General features: G+C 38.3%; 1 protein-coding gene across 1 annotated transcript in view; it reads right to left on the bottom strand.

Annotated features, from left to right (window-relative positions):
- LOC126199242 (katanin-interacting protein-like) overlaps positions 1 to 24,214 on the bottom strand; it is a 349,391-nt gene that overhangs the window by 300,536 nt on the left and 24,641 nt on the right. The gene's annotated exons all lie outside the window — the stretch shown is intronic.

The following is a 24,214-nucleotide window of genomic DNA, read 5'->3' as shown; positions in this document are numbered from 1 at the left end:
TGAGTGACGAGAGCATTGTTACTTTGTGGCTGTTAGGGGTTTTGTGGGAGGTGGCAGATGACAGGAGAGACAAGGCTTTGGGAGTTCTGTTTTTGAACAAATTTGAGAGCCTAATTTCAGTCTGTGAAGGCCTCAAAGACACTTGGCATATTTGTAGAGAGACTGCTCATCACTACAGATGTGACATCCTCGGGTGACTAGGCTGTATGGAAGGGACGCCTTGGTAAGGACTGGGTGGCAGCTATTGATGTGGAGGTATTGTTGGTGATTGATAGGTTTGCTGAGGATGGAGTTATTGATTTAGTCATCTTTCAGGTGGAGGACAACATTGAGGGAGGTTACTTGTTCAGTTGAGGAGGACCAAGTGATGCAAATGTGGGAGAAGGTGTAGAAGTTCTGGAGGAATCTGAATAGGCTACCCTCTCCCTCAGTCCAAATCATGAAGATGTCATCAGTGAATCCCAATCAGGTGAGGTTTTTGGGTTTTTGGGTGGTTAGAAAGGAACAGGAATTGGCTGTATGGAAGAGAACAATGACTAACGAAGGTTGAAGCCGGAAGGGTTACAGGAACATAGGTCATATTGCGGGGAAAGTTCGCACCTGCGCAATTCAGAAAAGCTGATGTTGGTAGGGAGGATCCATCTTGCACAGGCTGTGAAGCAGTCACTGAAACGATTGATGTCATGTTTGGCAGCGTGCTCAGCAACAGGGTGGTCCACTTGTTTCTTGGTCACAGTTTGTTGGTGGCCATTCTTGCGAACAGACAGCTTGCTGGCTGTCATGCCCACATAGAATGCAGCTCAGTGGTTGCAGCTTACCTTGTAGATCACATGACTGGTTTCACAGGTAGCCCTGCCTTTGATGGGATAGGTGATGTTTGTGACCGGACTGGAGTAGGTGGTGGTGGTGGGAGGACGTATGGGACAGGTTTTGCATCTAGGTCTGTTATATGGGTATGAGCCATTAGGTACGGGGTTGGGAGCAGGGTTTCTATAGGGATGGACGAGTATATTGCATAGGTTAGCTGGACATCAGAATACCACTGTTGGAGGGGCGGGAAGGGCAGTGGGCTGGACATTTATCATTTCATGGCACAACAAGAGGTAGTGGAAACCCTGGCGGAGAATGTAATTCAGTTTCTCCAGTCCTGGGTGGTACTGAGTTAAGAGGGGAATGCTCCTCTGTGGCCAGATGGTGGGACTCTGGGAGGTGGTGAGAAATTGGAAAGATAAGGCACGGGAGATTTGTTTTTGTACAATGTTGTGAGGCTTCAGTGAGACCCTCGGTATATTTCGAGAAGGACCGCTCATCACTGCAGATGTGACGACCATGTGTGGCTAGGCTGTATGGAAGGGACTTTTTGGTATGGAATGGGTGGCAGTTGGCAAAGTGGAGGTATTGTTAGTGGTTACTACGTTTGATATCGACAGAGGTACTGATGTGGCCATCTTTGAGGTGGAGGTGAACATCCAGGAAGTTAACTTGTTGGGTTGAGAAGAACCGGGTGAAGCAAATGGGGGAGAAGTTGTTGAGGTTCTGGAGGCATGTAGGCAAGGTGTCCTCAACCTTGATCCAAATCGCAAAGATATCATCAATGATACTGAACTAGGTGAGAGGTTTAGAATTCTGGGTGTTTAGGGAGGATACATCTAGATGGCCCCATGAACAGCCTGGCATAGGATGGTGCCGTGCGGGTGGCCATAGCCATACCTCGGATTTGTTTGTAAGTAATGCCTTGAAAGGAGAAGTAATTGTGGGTGAAGATATGGTTGGTCATGGCAATTAGTAAGGAGGTTGTTGGTTTGGAATCTGTCGGGTGTTGGAAAAGGTAGCGTTTAATAGCGGTAAGGCTCTGGGCATTAGGGATGTTAGTGTAAAGGGAGGTGACAATAACAGTGACTATCAGGGCACCATTTGGTAGAGGGACAGGAACTGTGGAGAGCCGGTGCACAAAATGGTTGGTATCTTTCATATTGGAGGTTATGTTCCGAGTAATAGGTTGAAGGTTTTGGTCTTCGAGAGCAGACACTCTCTCAGTGGGGGTATAGTAAACAGCCACAATGGGGTGTTGTGGGTGGTTGGGTTTATGGACTTCAGGGAGCATGTAGAAAATAGGAGTGCCGGGAGTGATAGGGGCGAGCAGAGAGATGTACTCCGGGAAGAGGTTCTGTGATGATCCTAAGGATTTGAGGCGTTACTGGAGATTCTGCTAATTTCTGGAATGGGGTCACTGTGGCAAGGTTTGTAGGGGGATGTATCTGGCAGTTGCTAGGTAATTCTTGTGATTCAAATCATCAGTGGTGGAGCCTTTGTCCGCATCTAGAATTATAAGATTAGGATCATAGTTTAGAAGGTGGACTGCAGTTCTTTCTGTGGATGTAAGGTTAGTTTGTATGTTGAGGGATTTGGGGAATGATGGTGAGGCATGATTCGAGGTTAAGAAATTCTGGAAAGTTAGCATGGGGTGATTTGGGAGCAGCAGGTGTGGATCACGGTTGGAGGGAGGATTGAACTGAGTTAGGTATGGTTTAACATTGGTATTTGGTTGAGTCTGATTGTAAGTTTGGTGGCGAAAAAGTGTTTGCACTGTAGGGACTGGGAAACGGAGAGAAGGTTTCTAACAAGTCCTGCAGGATTGAATGTGAGAGTGGGGTAAAAGGTGAGGCCTTTGGAAAGGTTTGATTTTTCTATGGGGCTAAGGCTTCTGGAAGAAAAGTTCATGATTGTGTTTGTTCTGTTCAGTTTCTGGATTCTGTGTTGTGGTGGGAACGAGTTTTGGAGGATGGGGTAAATGTAGTTATCAGCTAAGAGGGGATGTGGAGGAGGTTTGGAGGCTGTTGTAGAGCTGGTGGACAGTGACACTCCAAGAAGGGAGTGGGAAGTGAGCATGGTGGAGAGCTTTTTGAGGTGGCATTGTGCATGTTACTCTAGCTCCTGGAGGGAAAGAGTTTCAATGTGAGATGGGTAATTTGATGGCCAAGCAACAATGCAGGAACAGTATGTGGGACTGGGTTCTGGCTAAGGATTAGAGAACTTTCTGTATTAACACAGATGCAAGGAGCAAGGCTCCATGGTGGTGCAAAAAATGCGAAAAATTCTGTAAATAATATAGAATGACATTTGTAAAAATTCGCAATTATAAACGCAAATACATGCTAGAAATCACAAGAAGGAAGAAACAAATGCAAAAGAGGGAAACAAGATAAAATCTGAGGGAGTCAGAGATAGAGGGGGGACGGGGGGGAGAAAACACCCTCACAGTGGAAGAGTGGGGGTGGGGAGTGGTTTGTAGAATGGGATACAAGGTGCCGGAATAGCACACGAAAATACAGGAGAGTGATACATGGAGAATGATCAACTAAAAGGTATAGGATTAGTGATATCAGCTGGACATACGATGCTGCACCAACAATAAGCGTGGTCTTGTAGCCGTCTGTTGTGCGTAGCCGAGACGGTTGATACAGTGTGGCTTATAAGTGGAGAGTGCAGTGTGGCTTGTAAGGCAACAAGAGAAACACAGAAAAGCAGAGAAAGCAGGACAGACATTGAGTAAAGCCATGCATTATAAAATAGTAATAAAGGAAACAGCATTGGGTTAAGATCGAAGAAAAGCCATAAGGCAAAAATCAAACAATGAAAAATCGAGGATGGAATGTAACAATATTATGAAAAGGAAAGTTGGCACTCACCATACAGCAGAGATGCTGAGTTGCAGAAAGGCACAACAAAAAGGCTGTCACAAATAAAGGTTTCGGCCAGTAAGGCCTTTGTCAAAAATAGGCAACCAACACACACACACACACACACACACACATATTCACGCAAACTGGAGCAACTGAATTACATTCTCCGTCAGGTCTTCGATTACCTTTCATCGTGCCCTAAAATGAGAAATGTCCTGCCCACTATCCTTCCCACGCCTCCCAAAGTGGTATTCGGACGTCCAATGAACAAACACAATATACTCGTCCATCCCTACACAACCCCTGCTCCCAATCCTTTACCTCATGGCTCATACCCCTGTAACAGACCTAGATGTGAGACCTGTCTCATACATCCTCCCACCACTGCCTACTCCAGTCTGGTCACAAACATCACCTACCCCACAAAAGGCAGGGCTACCTGTGAAACCAGTCATGTGATCTACAAGCTGAGCTGTTACCACTGTGCTGCATTCTATGTGGGCATGACAACCAACAAGATGTCTTTCCACATGAATGGCCACCAACTGTGGCCAAGAAACAAGTTGACCACCCGGTTGCTGAGCACGCTGCCAAACATGACATCCTTCGTTTCAATGACTGCTTCACAGCCTGTGCCATATGGCTCCTTTCCACCAACACCAGCTTTTCTGAACTGCATTGGTGGGAACTTTCCCTGCAATATATCCTATGTTCCCGTAACCCTCCTGGCCTCAACCTTCGTTAGTCATTATCCTCACACACTCAGCCCCTTCCCTGTTCCCATTCCAGCACTATACAGCCCTCATTCCACCATCACACCCAGTCTTTTTACTTCTCTCCTTTTCCGCTACCCTCGCCCCACCCCCCAACTCTCTCCTGCCCTGTATCTATAGGGTGTATACATAGACAAGGAAAAAAATTCCTGGATATCCTGGTTAAAAATACACTTTCTCCCAGGTGAAAATACATTTTTTTTCCATTTTAAGTGACAGTATACTTTTCCTTGGCACTGTAAAACTTTTCAATCTTTTGAATGTTTACGGTTTTATACAATAACGTAGAATTTCATGGCACTTTAGACAATAAACTCGGGGGGAAAAAAGACACATTTTGGAAAGATCTTTGACGTGCAGTAACAAGCACGCTGCGTATTTTCGTATTACGAAGGTATAAATTTGAATAAAACCAAACACCATATGTTACTTTCCGAAGCATTGAAATCGAGATTGCAACGCACTCTTGTAAGCCAGTCAAAGCTCATGTCACGTGATCTCACCAGCTGATGACAGCGTATGACACGTGATGTAGTCAACCAATAGCAAGATCACTCTTATGTAGCGCGAACACCCAAATAAGAAAAGTTAATGGTTTAAATTAATATACATAGTGTTGTTACAAGAAAAGCGAAGTTTTCACATATAATATTGGTATTGAAGATTAATAAGCTGCAAGAGAAGCTAAGCTTCCACATATAATGTTGATCATTTTTGTGCATGTTACACTTTAAGATACATCACACAAATGTGCCAGTAAAATTTTTAATAACAATGTCAATGTCTGATCTTCTGGGCTTGAAATTCTTCTAGATGGTTGTCCTCAAAGAGTTGATTTTTAAATGAGTCAAATGCTCTGTGATTTAAGAAATTCATTGTACATTCTCATACGTAGTTCACTTTGTGTAAAAGGAAATTTACTTTGAAAGTAACGCTTTTCAAATCACCATTCGCAATATTTTCCTGTGACCTGTTAGAAATTGGTTCGTTTCAGCAGTTGCCAGAGAGCGCCAGATAACAGGCATCACTACGCTTGCGCAGTTACAATGACGCAAGAAGCCAGTATGTTTGTACACGTAAAACATTAAAAGATCTTGCATTATGTCATAAAAGAAACAAGACATCAGAGGGTACTTCAAGAGTATTGGAATTTCGTGAACCATTTTCAAATGCACAAAAAAAATGGTTCAAATGGCTCTGAGCACTATGGGACTCAACTGCTGAGGTCATTAGTCCCCTAGAACTTAGAACTAGTTAAACCTAACTAACCTAAGGACATCACAAACATCTATGCCCGAGGCAGGATTCGAACCTGCGACCGTAGCGGTCTTGCGGTTCCAGACTGCAGCGCCTTTAACCGCACGGCCACTTCGGCCGGCAAAATTCCTCAAATGCACAATTCGGCTTCAAGTGCACATTCGTATGCCCAGATTCAGATGTAAATTTTCTTGAGTACCAGTACAGTACTATCTCATGTTTGGTTCTTTATTATGGCATAATGCCATTCGAGGCAGAAAATAGAAAACGTGCACTTGAAATGCAGAAAACAGTTGAAATTAGCCAACAGTGTGAAATTAAACACTTTGTTTCAAATAAACTGACTGTCTCAGTGGAAAAGATTAATAAAAGCCAAATCTCTTTAGCAAACTGACAAAAATAACTTCATTGTTCTGCAAGGTGATTAACGATTGATTGTCATAAAGGTGGAAATAATACCTGAAACTAATAACATATTTTAGCCTTCCGTAATTATGCGAATGTATTTTAATTCATTTAATAGCTCCTGGCCGCATAAATCTGTTTTGTTTTCATTTAATGTGAGAGCAATAAATGAAGAGGAAACAGCAAAATCACTAAACATAAACACAGGCCACGTGGAGACTACCCACCTCCCCACTACAAGTCAGACTGTGTGCATGAGCCCAGGATCTACGATATTTCCAAACTGGGGCAATATTAGATGGTGGCGACCAGTCACACACCTGTAGCCAGAAGCGGGAGACGGTACTACTCATATGCAACTCAACTGCACGTGCACAAGAACCCACTCGCAACTTCTCAAACAAATCTAATGTAAACAGCTGTCATGTCACAATCACCAGAGGCAATTTGTTATTAGGACGCACTGCATAATCTTCCTAAAGCCTTTCACACACTTTGCTGTTGGCAGATGCTTGTATGAGCACTGTGTATTGTTGTTGTATATGGTGCATTTCCTTTGCGACTTAAGTTTTATTTTCTTTTTTTTTTCTCTCGTTCATGTTTTGTTGCTGCAGTATTATTCCCCAGAAGTGGGATACAGTAATATCCTTTTTTGGAGTATTGGTTCTTACCACTCAAAATCACAAAACTTTAACTGAACACTAAAACAATGAATATTTCCTGGTTGTCCCGGGTCGTATACACCCTGATCTAACCTCCCGATTGCACACAGCTGCCCAACCTACTCTCCACCTTGTCCCTGCTTGCTCCCCAGTGGCACTGCAATGTACGCCACCCCTAACATACTATCCCTCAGTGGTAATTTTCCTTCTATAATATTGTTACATTCCATCCTAGATTTTCCTTTGTTTGAATTTTACAACAAATAAGTGCATGAAAAGAGTCAATGAGGTTCTGGAAAGTACCAAAACGGGAAGTGGAGCCATGCTGTCACCAGTGACATGGCGAGCTACACTAGGTTTCTCAGTTGAGGATCCATGGTACGTACAACCCATTGATGTGCTCCCACAGATTCTCAATTGGGTTGAAATCTGGGAAGTTTGGTGGCCAGCACAGTACAGTGAACTCATCCTTGTGCTCTTTGAATTACCATGTACAACACAAGATGTGGGACATGTTGCACTGTCCTGCTCATAGATGCCATTGTGGCAAGGAAAAAACAAACTGCATGTAGAGGTGTGCATCATCCCCAAAGAGACATGCATATTTGGGTTGATCCACTATGACTTCTAGGATGACACATCACCCAGGGAATTTCACAAAAACATTCCCCAGACTATAACATTCCAATGATTGTTGCAGGGTTGTACACAACCGGCCATCTGCCCTATGGAGCATAAAATGAGAATCATCTGAAAAGCCACCTGTCAGCACACTGTGGTCAACCCGTTACAGAACTGGCAAGCAAATTCCATTGTTTGTTAGCAGTCAGTATGGGTCATGAACCAGGGACCTGCTGCAGATGTCCAACAGCAACATTTGCTGAAAGATCATGGAGGATACGCTATTGGTAGACCCTTGATTCATCTGGGAGGTCAATTCCTCAACAGCTGCACAGCTATTTGTCTGTAAACATTTCTGCAGCTGTTGTTCATCTTCATCATCTATTGCTCATGGTAGTAGTAGTAGTGGTACTAGTAGTAGTATATCTTCTAAACCAAAGAGCGAAGTGGATTAAAAATTCCAGGATATAAAATAAGATTTTAATTTTGCGGTATCCCCCCAACCAAAAATTTATCTACATCCTCAAAACGAAATTTTCACTTAACTAAAAAATAAATTATTCATTTAAAATTTAATATTATAAAAACTAAACTTTTCTAAAATTTATTCAAATCCAATGACATGAATCGAACAATGTTTATTTCATTTTTTAAATCACTATGTAAAAAAATCAATCCAATAATTTTCTCTCATTTTTTATTGTCTTCTGAAAAGATTTTAGTATAACGATCTGTAAGAGCAATTTTAAATTTATTATCTAAAAGTAATAAAACTTTTTTACCATATTTAGTTGACAAAATTTCAGCTTTAGAAACATTGTAACAGTAAGTTTTTTTCAGTTCTGATAATTTAGTGACTTCTGTACAACCATTACTGTGGTTGTTAAGTTCAGTTAATAGATTTTCAATTCTACCATTTGTGTTCATTTTGTTTATATTTTAATTATATAGAAAAAAATTTAAGTTTCCAAAAATTAAAACATTTTGAAAACTTTTTAGTTTTTGAAAACCTTAAGTTTCCTGGTTTTATCTTCTCTAGTTTTTGGAAAATATTTCAAAAGGAAATGATATTTTTTAATCATTTATGTAATTAAAAATTTTCAGTAAGCATTCTATGTTGTGAGGCATAAGTCAAATTGTTTTTACCATACACAATGACATATTCAATTATATCATTATATTTTCATTAAAGAATGCACATAATTTCATTGGCGTTTTTAGGTAGTTACAACATTCATTCTTCTAGATATATTTATTACATAGATAGGATAGCTTGGAATAAAATTGAAAGGACTCACATTTACATTGTTCTTTAAATGGGCTATTCTTTTAAAATCTCTAAAAGTACCATAAGTTATTAAAACGTTATTTGTTGGATCAAGGTACCATAATTCTTGAGGAAAAATTTAATTACTTCCATTTTTAACAGAGATATGTTGTAATTTAACATGATCAATTAAAGAAGAATCATTTAACTGATTATTTTTGGCTTAGTTTGAACAACAACGACAATAACGTGGTTCATATCAAAATTGGTAAAATTATACTAATTGGTAATATCTTGCTCAAAATTCCTCTTTCCATTTAATCCATTAAATTCATTTGTTTGAAGTTCAAAGAAAGAAAATGGAATTTCTTGTTCTAGTTCAAGTGAATATTATGCTTCATATTTAACAACGGGAACACGAATTTCCATACTTCTAACAACAATTTTACCTACTTTTAAAAGCATACTATTGTCATTACCAGTAGTTCAATGAAGAATAGAATTTTATTGATCTTTTCTTGAACTGCAAGTAAAAATTATAATTTATTCACACTCCCACTTAATTTCTTTATAATTTTTTAAAAAATCCGCCAAATAATGCCAAAGGATAAAGTACTTCATTTCGTTTTGTTTTAATTTAACCATTTTTTCAGAATATGTCATTCCATATTTATTTCATTTGATAGGGATGAAGTTAATTGAATAAAAGTTGATGAAAAATAAATGGATGCTCCTTCTAGACAAAATATTGTTTCCTTTTTTTTAATTTTAAAGACACCAAGTCATTCCAATACATAATTGTCCATTAGTTTACTATTAGATATACCATTGTACGCAGAAAAATCTGTTCCGTCTCTGTAAATAGCACCAAATGTCATATAAAGTTGCGAACAGTAGGATGAATCCAACCACTGCTGAAATTAATATTAATTTCTATTTCCTTGTTGGAAAGATTAACATTACCTTTTGTTTCTTCATTACAGGAAATGAGTAAAATTGATAACTCTCGATACTGTTAATGAATTATTAAGTGAAAAATTTATTATTTCATTTTCAAAATTACTGTTACATAAGCTCCATTGAAGTCAACAAAATTATCATTTTCATCAGTTATAGTTATTTCTAAATTCTAATTATAATATAATTTATCAATACTTGAGGCCATGAATTGAAATGTATCTAAAAATCTTAATGTTAATCTATCTTCAACATATTTACTAAAAGAAGTATATTTTTGTTCATTATTTGGAATAGCATTGATATCTTTACTATCTGTTGCTAATTCATTGTTAAATAAATTAATATCATTATTTGTTACATTATGAACATAAACTAGAAATTAAAAAATTACAAACTTCATGTGCAGTTCCTCAATATTTTCCGTTAAATGGCAATGATCTCTTACTTTCTTTTCTCTTTCAGTAAATTTCTTTTCAGAAATAAAACAAGTTTTTGAATTTGTAAAATTTATTTTATCTTCGTTTGTCATTATCATTGGAATATCTTGTCCATATATTTTAGCAGTTTCTCTAGATTCTTGTTGTAAAATTCCAATGAATTTTTTGCTGCATCTTTACCAGTATATGTAACGGGAGTTTTATAATCACCATTAGAATATTTAACATGATAACTGAATGAAGTTGGTAAATGTTTTTGATATTTATTAATATAAAATTTTTTAGGATTTGTTTGAAAAGTGTTAATATCTTTCAAAAGACATTTGAAATCTGCATAAATTACTGAAGTTACCCTTAATGAATGATTATATTTTTCAAATTCAATTAATTGACCTTTTACAGGCATATCAGTTTTAGTTCTTTATGTTCTTTACAATCATTTTCAGGATCGTCTAATTTTTCATGTGAATACAAATATCTTAAACATCAATCACAAAGATAAATTTGATGTCCATTTTTAGCTGTTTGTGACTAATTAATCTAGATATTTTTATCCAACAATGAGAATTATTTTCATCTTTAATTATAAGGAGATTATCATTTTTTCTTGTTTATTCTTTCAATAGTAAATTTTTTCATCTTCATCCCTTTCATATGAATAACCATTAATTGAACTACTTGATTTATTTTCAAATTTTGAACATCTGTTAACTGAACAGGAAAATTAATTTACTCTTTTTCAAAAATTTCATCTATTTCTAAACCAATTTTTTTTTATAATTATTAACTCTTTCTACATGATCATTTGCTGGATATGAAGCTGATTGTACTGAATAAATAAACCATTTTTGATCTGTGTTTTTTACATTAATTACAGATATTTTATCTGTAATTACTTTTGGTAAATCAATATAAGAAGCGTCATAAATTGGATTGTGCCTTTAACACAATTCTAAACTATCCACATATAATAAAGCCCAACCAAATTTTTCCTTTCCATTTTTTCTATTTCAGTTAATAGTTTACTCATTGATTTTTACTAATAATCAACTAAATTTGTTGTTCTTAATAAAATTTGATTAGTTGTTTTAAAATTAAGTTCTTGTATATCATCTTGTGTTTTAAAACTACATTAAAATTTCAGGTTCAACAGTATTACCATTATTATTTATTCCATAAGTTATTAATCTTGATTTAAAAGCAGAATCTTTTCTACAATTTCATTTAGGTGACTTAAACAAATCGTAATCATCTAGAAAATTGAAACCCGGTAAATTTTTCTTATAACTATTTGTTTAATTCCTTGATATTTGTCTACTACAAGCTTTTGAAAATAATTCTCATTATTATTATTATTATTATTATTATTAACATTTTTCTCAGATCTATTGATAAGATTGATTGTTGTTTATTAAGATTAGAATAATTTTTAAAGATTTTGTTTTACAGATTTTACGAAGATCGTTTAATAATTTTTCCCCGAAATTGTTATCGTTATTATTAATTAACCTAGTGACCAGCAAAGCTGAACACCTGAAGATGTTGGACGGTTGCTCCAAGGAAATATTGTGGAATTTGCACAACATGATCCAGCGGCAAACAAGTGAAGTTTATTTACAAGAATAAAATTTATTAGATTTTTAAATTTTAAATGAGAATTTCGTTTTGTGGGTATAGATAAGTTTTTAGTTGGGGGCTACTGCAAAATTAGAATCTTGGTTTATATCCTGGAATTTTTAATCCAGTATGCTCTTTGGTCCAGATCAGCATAGATATACTATTCATGGTGCATCACAGTTGCCTCAGTGCTGGTTTTGCACAGTGCCACTTTGCCATGCATGGTATACTTTAACCATGGCAGAACACACATAGTTTACAAACCTAGCATTTCAGCAATGCTTACACTACTGGTCTGAAAGCCAATGATGATGCTGTCTTCAACATCGGATAAATTACTCTTTTTCTGCATTATGACAATGACTGCACTGTTTCTCATGCCCCCCCCCCCCCAACTTGCTTTATATACCCTCCTCTGCTAAAGTTTCCACCTGTCATTTGTGAGTAGTTACTGCACACTGACATTGAACATAGGCAGTGGTCACATAAATGTCACTTGACCATGTATAAGGCAACCAGTATGACTTACCTGTGCCATCCTGACCCCATGGCATCATTAAATTGTACGGCAGTACAGTTTAGCTACATAAAATTGCCATTTTGTTCCATATGTGCATAATTAATCGATACTTGATACAAAACAATAAAAGACACAATGAAATGAATGAGGGTGTTTACAGACTATGCCTAGAACGTACCCTACCTGCATCGATAGCATATTTTAAGGTAAGGTTTTTTATCATGTAACTCAGATCAGTGTTACTATACCTGATGTTTATTTAAACTTTATTAAATGTGTTGTACTGTCAAAACCCTGAACAAAAATCTTTTGCTGTGTAGACCACTGCGAGACATGCAGGGAGAGAGTCAATGAGGTTCAGGAAGGTACCATCAGGAATGTCAGGAATCTGGAGCCATGCCAACTTTAGTGCCATGACCAGCTGCACTAGGTTTCTTGATTAAGCACCTCTTGGTGCACACAGCCCAATCAGATGATTCCACAGATTCTCAATCGGAGACATCAGTGGCCACAACAACATGGAAAACTCATCCTCATACTCTTCAAACCAAGCATGTACACTACAAGCTGTGTGACAAGTTACACTGTCCTGTCAGCAAATGCCACAGTGTTGTGGGAAAACAATCTTCATGTACAAAGTATTTTATATTCTGGATATCTGCATTTGTTGAAAGGCATGGTGTTTCTGTAAATTCTGCTGACAGATGGTACAATTGTAGTTTTATTACTACACAACCGGTTTTGCAGCCTAAAGCTGCATCATCTGGTGCAACAATGTTAAAAAGTCATAAGCGAACTCATCGCTCCATCTTAGCCACTAGTGTGAGCTGCTTCTAAACTTCCCAACACCTTTTTGCCCTGCTGTCCCACTGATGCCGGCAAATTTAAAACATGGATCAACAACTAAGTGATCCACCCACCAATAATTTTTATGAAGTTAATGGATCACATCTTCATCACCTTTTGTTTGCCAATCTAATGTAGATAATATCCACTGGATAATGTATCTTGATTTAGAGTGATGGGTACACCTATGATCTCCTAACAATGTTATACCTCGACGAAACTTCCTCGTGGATTAAAACTGTGTGCTGGACCAAGAGTTGAAGTCAGGCCCTTTCCCTTTTGCAGACAATGCTCTACCGACAGAGCTACCCAAGCATGACTCAAAACCTGTCCTCAAAGCTTTATTTCCACCAGTACCTCATCTCCTAACTTCACAGAAGTTCTCCAGCAAAACTTGCAAGACTAGCCCTCGTAGAAGAAAGTATCTGTGGAGACATGGCATAATGTCACCACTGATGATGTGGCTTTAGGCAGTAAAACCGGTTGTATATCAATAAGACAACAATTTTACGAGATGTCAATGGAATTCTTCTTAAAACTGCATTTAAGGGCGGATACAGACCCAGAGGATAGAGGCATACTTGTGCTGATCCACTGTGTCTCATAGGATGACAAGATCACCCAGGGAATGCCACAAAAACATTTCCCATGCCTTAATGCTCACTCCTCAGCCTGGACCCTTCTAACGATAGCTGCATGTTTGCCTTCATATGTTTCATGCCATTAATGCCAACAGCTATCTGTTACAGCTGTTGTACTGGCGTACAAATTCCAGCCTTTGTCACTGCCAAACAGTAGTCAGCATGGGTGCATGAGCCAGTTGCCTCCTGTGCAGACCCACAGGCAGCAACATTCACTGAATGGTCATTGAGGAGACACTGTTGATAGCCCCTTGGTTCATCTGAGTGGTGAGTTGCTCAATAGTAGCACATCCATTCAACTGTGCACATCTCTGCGGCTGTCATTCAGTCCCATCATCTATGGCCCATGGTGCATCACAGTTGCCTCAGCGCCAGTTTTGTACAGCATCATTTTGCCATGCACGGTATACTTTAACCACAGCATCACACAACCAGTTTACAACTTAGCCATTTCAGAAATGCTTTTACCCATAGCCTGAGAGATAACAATCATGCCATTCTGGACATCAGATAAATAACTCTGTTCTCGCATTATGGCGACTGCACTGTTCCCTATACCCCATCGACGTGCTTTATATACCCTCCACTGCTAGAGCTGCAAACTGCTGTCTCTGAGTAGTTATTGCCCTTTGACGTATAACACAGGCGGTTGTCACTTTAATGTGACTGTATCATGTAGTATTATTTCATTCACAACTACTCTCAATTGCCGCACTCCTATGATGATTGAATGTGTTTCATGTAGCACAACTTAGGACTGAGGGGCAATCAAATGACACATAGTTTGATTGCAGTCCTGTACAGCTGCTTTGAATTACATGACTCCACTAGTGAATGTCGCGCTGTAGTCAATACTAAGGTACACAATGCAGAGAAGCTTATTGTTTGTGAATCATGCTTCATCAGTGTTAATAATCAGTGAGATGACTATTGACTGTTATTTACCACATTCCTATATTCATTTACATACAACAGAACTTTTACATGAACTTGCATGGTACGACATGTGCCCGCAGCTGCTGGACAGTAACTTGCCAAGTCTATGGATGTCTGCTTGAGACAAAATAAGGAGGCCAAATAATATTTTTAGCAGGTGTGTAAACTCGCATATGGCATTGAATATTGGATACATCTGGTTTTCTAAGTTATCCTTTACAACGCCTAGAAAGGCTGTGAGCAAGAGCTTACAGCATATTCTTAAAAATGTGGTTATGTGAGATCCCAATAATGTTTACCTGCAGATTTTGCACTTAAAGAACTAGCAATGTAGCAATGGAGTTTCATTTGTTTGCAGTGGGTTGTTGGGTGACCTCCACCAGGCTCAGGGCACATGTCACACGGCATAAGGTGCTTGTGGAGCCTCTCTTCACAAAAATCTCTACATATTATTAATTTTTCTGGTAAGTTTTTATGCTCACATTCCCTTTGTACTGGAGTACTTACAAGAAGAAGTCCCCAATGGTGGGATTGACATTTTGAAACCATCTCTACTGTGATATAGGTTAATATCCCAGCTATCACACCCTATAGTCATTTACTCTGGCAGCTCTTCATTTGCAAGTTACGGACAAAATAAGTAAATAAATAAATAAATAAAATAAAAATAAAAAAATAAAATTAAAAAAAAATAAAAATAAAAAACCTGGGTTCAAAGCTCATCAGGTACTTTAATTTTTTCATTCAGTTAATTGGTTTAAATGTAATTTTATATTTCCATCCTTTTCACACATCATTTTAATCATCACATTAGATTCTTCATTTGTTCTCATTCATTTTCCACTGGAAATCACTGTCCATGTGATTTTAATTAATTTCATGTATTAATTTTGATTTAATTTCTTTTGTTTTTTCATCCATGTCATTGCAGTCATTATTTCTATTCCTCATTTTTCTAGAATTTCATTTTACTCATAATATAATCCCTTCTTTCATTTAAATCTTCATCTCCAGTATTTTGTCCACAGTGCAACAGAAATTCACACTCAGTTTTAAATGGAAAAAAAAAAAAATTAAAGAAAGAGTACTTCCTGTAATGAACAATACATTTTAGACAATAGTGCATGATCAATGTAAACAGATCATTTCATAATCTTTTTATATATACCCAACAGACGGGCACTTTCAAATATTTAAGTATTACAATAGATAAATATAATTAAATTCACATTCACAAAAATTCCAAGAGGAAACAGAACGATATAGAGAAAAAAATTAGAACAAATGAAAAAATTCATACGATGATTAAAATGTGACAAAGGAATACTAAACCAAACTCCACCTGAACAGGCTATGAAGGCCCTTAGAAGTAAAAAATTACATTTGAACCTACTAATTGAAGAAAAATAGTAATTGAAGTCATTTTGACTAAGATTTCAAAGTAAAAAAATTTAAGGTACTTGATGAGATTCGAACCCACAACCTTCAGCATGTGAAGGTATTACTGCTGCCATTACATCACACAACCAGTCTACATAAAGCTTCTCTATTAATGCTATTAAGTGTCACATGAAATTCCGATTTTTTTTCTGTTGATTACTTGCAAATGAGGGCCCACAAGGGTGAATGGCTGCTGGTAAGATATCTGGGATCTTAACCTACATCACCATAAAGATAGTATCAAATTGTCAGTTCCACTGCTGGGGATCTAGCTCCTTGTTAGAATGTCTCCACATTCAAGCAGATAATGACAGCTAGTACATGCAGATATACAAGGGTATTTCGGAAAGTAAAGATACACCAAACGCCAGAGGAACAGAAGAGTTTTGGCGAGCAAGTTGGCAACACTGGTGTTAACCTTGAACCGTCAGCTTTCTCCTCGCGGTTGTTCGGCAGTTGAACGTTGCTTCTGGTTGGAGAAGTTCGTGTTTAAAATGGCTGCGCTGATTCAGAATCCCGCCAAATACGAAGTGCGCTCCGTCATATGTTTTCTTCATGCAAAAGGTCAGCGACCAGCAGATATTCACAAAGAAATTGTTTCTGTTTATGGGAACATTATGAATCGACAAATGTAATGAAATGGTGTCATCATTTCCCTGAAGGTAGGACTGATGTTCATGACGAACAAAGAACAGGTCGGCCATATGTGATCTTTGATGCGCTTCTTCGGAGAACGGAGGAAGCAATTTGTGCGAATAGACGTCTCACATTGAAAGAATTGCATCAGATCATACCGGACATGTCAATGACAACTCTTTATGACGTTGTGACTGTCAAGTTAGGGTACAGGAAATTGTGTGCACGCTGGGTTCCAAAACTGTTAACGGAAGAACACAAACAGAAATGGATGGTCTTTGCACTCGACTTCCTCACACGCTATGCTGAAGCAGGTGATGAGTTCCTTGATCACATTGTGACAGGTGGCGAGACATGGGTTTATCACCATACACCTGAATCCAAGCAACAATCAATGCAATGCCGGCATTCATATTCACCAAAAGCCAAGAAATGCAAAACATCAATTTCAGCGAAGAAAATCATGGCTTCTGTTCTTTGGGACAAACAAGGCATTCTTCTGTTGGAATTTATGCCTCCTGGAATGACAATTAATGCTGCTTCATATTGCCAGACTTTTAAACATCTTCGAAGGGCAATTCAAAAAAACGCAGGGGAATACTGACAAGTGGAGTCCACTTGCTTCATGACAACACTCGGCCTCACACAGCGCTCATAACCAAAGCACTACTCAACCAATTCAAATGGGACGTATTGGACCATCCACCATACAGCCCACCGACTTCCATGTCTTCCGTTACCTGAAGTCACATCTTGGTGGAAAATCATTCCACAACAATGAAGAGATCAAAGATGAAGTTGAAATGTGGTTCCAACAACAGGCGGCAACCTTCTTTGACTGTGGAATACAAAAGCTTGTGCACCGACTTTACAAATGTTTGGATAACAGGGGTGATTATGTCGAAAAATGACAAATAATCCAGCTAATAAGATGTAACTGACGTTTTCTAAATAAATGTTCTATTTGAGGACTGCGAGCCATTGTATCTTTACTTTTCAAAATGCCCTCATACATCTGTGTGCAAAGACCATCAGTAAACATTGTAGTCCCAGGGGTAAGTCTGATCTTAATTGAGCTAATACATTCAGCAGTGTAAGCTAGTTATCATGCTCACTGTTCAGAGTAAAAAGAATATTTAGGTACAGCGAGACAAAATACTCCACAAGAATAGATTAGTGAAGCAACATCTTTACATAGACCTAAAGAAAAGTGGGTCTACGGAAGGCAGCTAGCTACTTCAGGGCCTTTCACTGAAATAACTCCATGTATATGATGGCCACCCCTTGTGAAAGAGCTCAGTTCATAGTTGCTCCATCAATTTATTAACAATAATTTCTGTCAAATAAAAGATGCAATGAAATAAGCACAAATTCAAAGAATTTTCTATCGATGTCAGTTTGGTATTTTCTATAGTGTGGATTTGTAATGAGTTGATTTTTATTGGATAACCAACAGCAGTTTATACAATTTACAAGTCAAGGTACAACTCACTGAATAGCAGAGGCGTTGAATTACCGGCAGGCAAATACACATGATAAAACTTCACTAGCTTATGGAAGAATCATTTTTCGAGTCCCCCACACACCCATCCAGCTACACTAAGTTGGATAAATACACTGTAAATGAACTGCAGATTTGCTGCTTGACCAGGGTGAATTGTAACATTTGGTGGAGTGGGTGGGCAGGAAAGGGAATTAGGGAGTAGGAGGCAAGATTTGGAAAGGGTGGCCGATGGTTGCTACAGAACTATGGGAGGGAGGCAGTGGTTGCACAGAATAGGAATGTGGCAAGGACAGGCATCTGGGTCATGGGACAGGACTACAAGATGGCCCCAGCACTGATGAGTTTGCGCAGGGCATGATTATGTATATATAGTAGTGGAGGAAGTGACAGAACCAGTGCTTGATTTGTGATAGCATGCACTGATACACTGTACCAGTATCTCTGACAAGAAAAAATCAGAAATGCATATTTTGGATTGCGGTACAGTACAACTTTTACTGTGGCTGAAGTGATGTAAAACAAATTTTTTTTCAAAATGCTCAGAAAAGTGTCAGAATAGTGTTTTAAGAAGTCTAAATTTCAAAAACATCTGCTCGAAGGTCACAGTACTGGAAGCTCTTTTTTTTTATAAAATAAACAACGGGACAGGACACAGGAGGGGAAGACTGCCAGGAAGATGGTGTGGGTGCAGATGACAGAATTTTGCGTCCTGGGGCTGAGTGAAGGTGGGTTTAGGGCATGTGACTATCAAAACTGAGGCCAGGAGGATTACAGGAAGAAAGGATGATTCAATTTTAACATCATAACCTGTTATCTACAATTTAAATGCAGTCTGTATTCACTCTTATATGGATTATTACTATTAACAGCAGTTTCCCCCTGTATATCACCAAATAACGGTACAATATGCATTATTATATCATCACAATACTACTTTCCATCACCATAAGTGAGTGCTGAAAAATAACAACTCCAAATTTTTTTACACGAAAACTCTTTAAGATTTTTAAATAGAGCTGCAACAATAACCTGTTCATAATATAGGTACTTCCATCCATCCCCATGAGAAATCTGATATATACAAATAAGTGTGTGATACCTGTCCAAAATATTACATTGTCAGACAGGCAGAAGCTTCAAGATAAGGTTCAAGGAGCATATCAATGCAATTCAACTAAACAACTCAAGCATGTTCACCATTGCTACTCATACTGCCAATGAGAAACATTCTGTACAAGGCATTGAAAACAACCTACAGATCCTTCACTATGCAGACATGGGCAACATTCCACACATCCCTGAAGAAATACTGTAGAAATATTTAAAAATAAAAACATATCACTCACAATACACTAATGATCAATGCTTTCCTGTAAAATTTCCAGAATTTATTCGCTGATAGGACACACAAATAATTTCCGCAAGTTTCTAACACAATTATATAACTGACGCATTTATAATAAATTATATACAGGGTGTCCCATTTATCCTGACCAACTTAAATAACTGTTTTTCCAGATGCAAATTACAAAATGTTTCAAGCAAATGTTCTTTAGCCTTCAGGGGGACACCAATCAGCATGACTGCGTTTGTTGTAGCTTTGTTTTTTTACAACGATGTGAACAGCGGTATGACTTTTTTAAATGGCACCCTGTATTTTTTATTTGGTAATTCATTTCCTCTTCTAAAGACCTACTCAAAAATGTATCACAGTGTACCATTCACTGAAACACATTATTAATTACATAACACAACACTAACTTTGAGCCCAGGATCACAAACTTGTCCACTTGCTAGAGTTGTCAGAAAACAAATGAAAACCAAGTAAAAACATAACACAAAATTGACTTTGACTCTCCTGTACCTCAGCCCAGGAGTAGAACATTCATAGGTGCTCAAAGTGGTGACCTTGGACACCGATACACTGGTGCACTTGTTGAATGAAATAATTATTTACTGCTTCCAGTCTTGTCTGCTGATGAGAATTACAATCAAGCACAATACGTTCCTGCATGTCCTCTGGAGTTGTTGGAATATCACGACAGACAACGTCTTTAATGCATCCCCAAAGAAAAAAGTCCAGAGGATTTAAATCAGGAGACCTAGCAGGCCAAGTAACTGTTCCTCCTCAACCAATCCATCTGGCATGATACCTTTGGTTCAGAACACGACTTGCAAACAAGGCATTATGTGCTGGACATCCATCGTGTTGAGACCACAGAAGCATTCTGGATCTTAGCATCACTTCATCCAGAAGAAGAGTAAGAATCTGTCTGAGGAAGTTGGCATACGCTGTGCCAATTAGACTACCATCGATGAAATAAGGGCCAATAATTGTAATACAAGCATCCCACACCAGACGTTAACTCTCCATTGACGCTGATGTTCCAGGTGTCTAAGCCATCATGGGTTGTCGCTGGACCAGTAATGCATGTTCCTTGTATTTACCTGTCCTTTGTTTGAGAAGGAACATTCATCGGTAAATAGAACATTGGAGAAGAAGTTCACATTGGTGCGGATTTGCTGCTGTGCCCACTGACAGAACTGTACACGATTTTGGAAATCATTCCCATTCAATTCTTGATGTAGGTGTACATGGTAAGGTAGGAACCGGTGACATGTAAGAATACAATGTACACTGATTTTAGGAATGCCAATCTCATGTTCAAGCCATCGTGTGCTCACATGTGGATTCATAGCAACGGAAGTGAAAACAGTAATTTCAGCAGCTTCGTCTGTGCGAGCGCTAGGATTGCGTTGTAGTGGGTTGAAACTTCCCGTTTCCTGAAGCTTCGCAACAAGACGAGAATACATCCGTCGGGAAGGTGGGTTCTTATCAGGATATCGCTCACTGTACAGTTCCGCTGCCTGCGTAGCATTTCATCTACCTTCAACAACAACAACAATAAAAGAAACCTTAATTGATGCAGTTTGTATGAAGGACAGCCTTAACTGTATGCCTACTCTACATAACAGCATTTAAAAGGACTAAACTATTGTACAAAATGTGCCCGTACATAAGAAAACAGTATTGCAATTACTGTCCTGCTAACTTATATCCCCCATAGATGAGTAGCATTTCTACCTACTCTTCATTGATGTACATTCTACTCACACAACTCTTCAACTGATGATGGTTGACGGAATGATAGGTGTGCATTCTACTTATGTTTACATTTGTCCACTGTCAACGTCAGCATGTGGATGTGTTCCATTATCCCGAGTACCTGCACTAGGCGCTGGGAGCATCAACGTCAATGTTGCGTTATGTAATTAATGCTGTTGTGTTTCATTGAATGGTACACTGCTATACATTTTTGAATAGGTCAAGCATGTATCAGTAAAATGAGTGATTTCTTCAAAAACAGCCTCTAAAATACAAGCACCTAAAAAACGTTGATATACACACATAATTACAAAAGATTAAAATCACTTTATGCTTTCTGAAAGTTTTTTGCATATTTGAACAGTTACAATGAAACATTACATTATTTTTTTTTTTTTTTTGCTTCAAGGTATTCATTAACACTGTATGGACAAGTTTTAATCAAGTGACATTTTAGTTTATTTTTGAAAGCAGTGTTTTCTATCATCTTTATACAGGGTGGAGAAAAACTGTGTCATGAAATTTTAACTCTGGATAGCTGATGCCAGTAGGAACCAAAATTACTAACGTTGTGTACATCGACAACGCACAATTTTTAAACTACGGAAACTTGGTGCAAAGTGCTCCGATTGGTCACGGGACTGTCCAGTTGCCGGATGCTCTGGACAATGCATGACCATGAATGCTCTGCCTGCCAGAGATCACGATGCATTCAAGGTGACCCGCACACTTGGTGGTAGTGAGCCAGCCTTCCACTCTAGGGGCAAATCCGCCGGGGTCCCAACACATCCACTGCAGTTTTGTAGTTTCATGATAAGACGTACCGGGAACAAACCCATCAACAGCTGTTAGTTCGCATACAGAAAGTCTTTTACAAATTTTGTAAGCCCTGAAAAGGGCCTCTTTTGTAGCTGGGTCATTGTTTACTTAACGCAGGTGCTCGAACTGGTGACCATGTCACGCAACACAAGCTTGGTAACGTCGAACCATGTCTTGTCAAACTCTATCAAAGATTCCTGGAATTGCCCTGATGTGACTGGCGGCATGTTGAATGCGATCAATTAATTCCTCTTCGTTTCTAGATGGTTTGCATCTGGGTGGGTGAACTAGAACCACGAAGAACCCCACAGACAGGAAAAAGCCTGGTGGCATGTGGCGTTAGACCTGGTGATCGCAGGGTTCATGTCCTATGAGCACCTCTGTCAATTACCCTGCCATCAAAAGAGTTCATTTAACACTTTGAGGACTGAGCGCGAGTGTGGACGCTCAACCGGCAGGTACTGAGCGATTTCACAGTTTTCTGAATTTTCTACAGCAGATTCTATACTACAGAAAATAGATTGCTCTTTTGCATTTAAAAACTACGTTCATTCCCTTCAGGGTACTGCAAAGAAATAAACATTTACGTTAGTGACAAGGGTTGTATATTAATTTGAGAGTATGCTGTTTTCACAGTGAAAAAAAAAATTTTTTTTGTTTTAGGACTTCTAAGGGACATAGGATTGAAGTTGTTAGTTTTAAATGAATAACTGTTGAAATATGAACTTTTATTTTATTAATGATCACACAGTTACATTGGCTTTTGTATGAAATATTTCGAAACATTTTGGAAAACTAAGCCCTACGTCACAGGTTTCACAATAATATCGCGTCTTTCCTTGAAACTTTACCATATCTGGCCTTGCTTGTTTCTGCGCATACTTTGCACCTTCTCTGAGGCCACTTAAGACAATTTTGTGGGTGGAATTAATTTTGGAAAATGTCTTCCGCTTAGTCTGTTGATGGGTGAACTATTCTGAGAAGTGCATGAGACTAAGAGGCCACCTTTGTGAACCAAGTTCTCTGCTAACTCTGTAATGTATTCAACCAGATGTTTGCTTGTATTTCGCGACGTTTTGTACAAAATGTATGAATTTACAGTCATGAGCATGAAAATGAGAAAGAAAGCTTTTTTCCACCACTTTATTTGTTTTCGTTCAAAAGGATGGTACACCATTAGCTGGTCGCTATGATCCACACCAGCTTTTTTACTATTGTAGTCCAAAACACAGTCTGGCTTCATTTTTTCCATCATTCCAAATTTAGTTTTTACACTGACATTTGTTGCCGTCATTTTACGCTTTGTTATCAAAAGAAAAACGTCTCTGTTGTCCTTCCATTTTACAAACAGTAAGCGATCTCGTCTGCGAAACGAAAGTTCATGTTTTTTTCAATTTCTGGCCAACATGATCCCTTGGTAATCTTTTTCTATTTTTCTGCACAGTACCAGCTGCCTTAGTTCTTTTCCCCCACAAATAATCCAGTAAATCAGGGCTGGTGAAAATCGGTACACGTATAATGTGTGACCCTTATTATGAAACGAATGACACAATCTGTCTACAATGTGTAAAATGCTGCTATTGGCATTAGAATGTTTCCCACAAAAATTTCACAGTTCAGGACGTACCCACTTTCACTTTCACATAGCATAAAAAATTTTACGCCATATTTATTAGGTTTATTTTTCATATACACTCTAAAACTCAGTCTACCACGAAAAGGGCAAATTCCTTCATCTATAGTAATATTTTCACCTGGCTTGTAAGCCTTTCCACTTTGGGTCATGCATCTGTTGAATATAGGTCTTGCCTTATGAATAGGATCGTGACCTACCTCGTTTTTAGGAATATATGTTGCGTTATCTACGAGGTGTAACATTTGTAGAATTGACAAAAATCTATCTCTTGACAGACACTTTGCCGCAAATGAGGACTGCAACACGGGATTTGTTGACCAGTAGTCAGACAGTTTTGGTTTCTTGACTAGGCACATATGCAAAATAATACCAAAAAATTTATACAGTTCACTGAGTTTCACTGTTGTCCACTTACGCCACACTGACTGAGGCTTCAGTTTTCCTGTAG

Source organism: Schistocerca nitens, chromosome 8 (genome assembly GCF_023898315.1).
Source record: "Schistocerca nitens isolate TAMUIC-IGC-003100 chromosome 8, iqSchNite1.1, whole genome shotgun sequence".
NCBI lineage: Eukaryota > Metazoa > Arthropoda > Insecta > Orthoptera > Acrididae > Schistocerca > Schistocerca nitens.
Note: the sequence above shows the minus strand (reverse complement) of the source record. Positions and strands in the feature narration are given on the sequence as shown.